General features: G+C 39.5%; 2 non-coding genes across 2 annotated transcripts; both read left to right on the top strand.

Moving 5' to 3' along the window:
- Positions 1–2,275: 2,275 nt before the first annotated feature.
- trnak-uuu lies at positions 2,276–2,348 on the top strand. The gene has a single exon. It is a non-coding gene; the product is annotated as a tRNA-Lys (tRNA).
- Positions 2,349–2,639: 291 nt separating this feature from the next.
- Positions 2,640–2,712, top strand: trnak-uuu. The gene has a single exon. It is a non-coding gene; the product is annotated as a tRNA-Lys (tRNA).
- The last annotated feature ends 110 nt before the right edge of the window (positions 2,713–2,822 follow it).

Below are 2,822 nucleotides of genomic sequence, written 5' to 3'. Positions count from 1 at the left end.
CGTTTCAGAAGGCTGCAGCTTTTTCAGTGGTCTCATTGTGTCTCATCTCATTTGCTAAGGACAGAGCGGTCGTTCTACTTGTGCTGATGTTCAGCGAAACAGGAGTTGTGGTGAAAAATAATCCAAGAACTGTAGGAGAAGCTCACAAGAATATACACTATGATGTAGAAGAGACAAATGAATCGACTTGGAAAGGATTATTGTTTGAGGAATCTTTGGGGTTTTTTTGGACAAAATTTGTCTCTGGTAATGTTACAGATTGATAAAAATATTAAAATTAATCATACTTCATTCTAACTCTGAATGAGAGACATGTATGTGTTTTTATTCAAAAGAAGCCTGCAAGCAACAGTCATAATTAGGTTAAGACCTTATAAAATTTCAAGAAGTGAAAGATTTTGCATTGTGCAGCCCCCCCCCCCCAAAAAAAAAAAAACAACAACAATCTGTCTCTCCACATTTACAGATGAAGCCTGACACATTTAAACTTTTTGTTTATATGCTTTGTTTCATCTCCACTTTTTACAATGTTGAACAGATATGCTGCTTGATGACTTCTTTCAGAGAAGTACTTAATTATTTGTTGAATTTATTTATGAGTTCCCCAGCTTACGGCTAAAGATGGTGATTGCTCTTTTTATTCTAGCTTGCTCAAAATCCTCAATGAACTATTTCAAGAGCAGCAGTGTTTTTGACTGGAAATCTTTACAGTAAAAGTAAAGCTGCTTAAACCAAACATGTTCAACCTGCCAAAACCCAAATGTTAACTTGGGACACAATCAGTCGATAACATGCATGTTTTTGGTCTGTGGGAGGAAACCAGAGTACCTGGAGAAAATATGATTAACAGGTTAGTAGAAAGGTTATATGTACTCATCTACATGTAGTTGTGCAATTACATAATAATAACGATAATAACAAGATAAAATGAATATAATAGAATGTTAGAATAATGAAATGAATTAATACCTATATAATTACAATAAGAAGTGAAAAAAAAGAAGAATAAAAAAAGACTAAAATAAAAAAAAAAAACAATGATTAAATACTTTTATACTGCGATTTTTTTCTGCTATAAATAAATGAATACAGCAAGTCTTTTCCTACACGCACGAATAAAGTGCGGTGATGTGAATCGTGTTGTTTCTCACCAAGATTAGCAGGCTGTTGTGAGCTGCTCGGTGAGGGGGATGGCGCAGGGGCAGAAGAAGACGGGACGCTTGGCGGGTCTGAAACGGCATTTTCTGCTGAATCTTCACAGGGCGGAACATATTCTGGATCAAAATAAAGTGATAAACAGAAGCAGCGTTAGCATTGAGCAAAGTAGCATCGATGCTAACCAAAGGCGCACTTCATGGCCAATAGCATCAGCCTCTTTTATTTGTTCAAAATATGCTCAAAACTGATGGCATTAATAACTTAAAATATGCTTAAATTTAGAATAAACTCACCGTCTTCCATCATGGATTCCAGCCGAGCCGTGGCTGTGTCCAGGCTACTCACTCTCCCATTGCTGGCAGGGCGATTACCATAGATGGCATCCATTACATCAAACCACTTCCAACTTCGTCAGTTGGAACCGCTCCTGCCATTATGGTCTTTTACCATGCGGTAGTCGCTTTTCATTTTTTTCAGTTTTTCACGGCATTGCTTCGGTGTACGATGGTACCCTTGCAAAATCATCCGCTCTGACAATTCTTTAAAAACCTTTTCATTGCGAGTCGATCCATCCAGCTCCCTCTGAACATTTTCCTCGCCCACCAAGCACAAAAACGCCTGCACTTCTGTGTTGGTCCACGGTGTTGACATTATAAAAATAATTGTGTCCTGCAGATCCTGCGACTGAGAGTTTTAGCGGGCTGGAGAGAAAATGGCGGTTTGTGGAAAGTTTTCAGTTTCAGTGACTCCGCCCCCGACTCCGCCCCCGACCAATCAGTGACCGACAGTGTTCTGACGTCACGTTTTTGTACCTCTTCGTACCGGTTAGAACCACAGAGCCAAGGGTACTGAAAATAGTAACAGGTGCTAAGTACCGGTACTAATGGAAAAGCCTCAGAACCGGGCCAAGTAGGGTCGAGTCGGTACGTACCGGTACTAATGGAAAAGGGGCATTAATCTGATGGTCCAGGGTTCAAGTCCCAATTCAGGCGAATTGAACTTTTTGATGGACTCTCTTGTGAAAGTGTCCTCTTGGCTCATTGACAGTTACCTCTATGAACATGTTAAATGAAACAGACAGACAAACAGAAACATATATAGAGAGAGAGATTACAGAGCCTGGATAGCTCAGACGGTAGAGCATCAGACTTTTAATCTGAGGGTCCAGGGTTCAAGTCCCTGTTCAGGCGAAGTGCACATTTTACAGGACTTTCTTGAAAGTGAGTCCTCGTGGCTCATTCATGCTTACCTGTATAAATTTAGGTTAAATGAAACAGATACATTCTTATAGAAAACAGAGCCTGTACAGCTCAATCAGTATATCTTCAGACTCTTAAATTAAGGGTCCGGAGTTCAAGTCCCTGTTCAGAAAAATTGATCTTTTTACAGGACTCTCTTGTGAGTGAGTTATTGTCTCATTTACACTGAAAACTGGTTAAATTGAAACAGACAGACAGATACATATATATCAAGATTAAAGAGCCTGGATAGCTCAGACAGTAGAGCATCAGACTTTTAATCTGAGGGTCCAGGGTTCAAGTCCCTGTTCAGGTGAATTGCGCTTTTTAATGGACTCTCTTGTGAAAGTGTCCTCTTGGCTCATTGACAGTTACCTCTATAAATACGTTAAACGAAACAGACAAACAAACGGAAACATATATATA

This window comes from Nematolebias whitei, chromosome 1 (assembly GCF_014905685.2).
Source record: "Nematolebias whitei isolate Nwh7 chromosome 1, NemWhi1, whole genome shotgun sequence".
NCBI lineage: Eukaryota > Metazoa > Chordata > Actinopteri > Cyprinodontiformes > Rivulidae > Nematolebias > Nematolebias whitei.
This window is presented reverse-complemented; position numbering and strand designations above follow the sequence as displayed.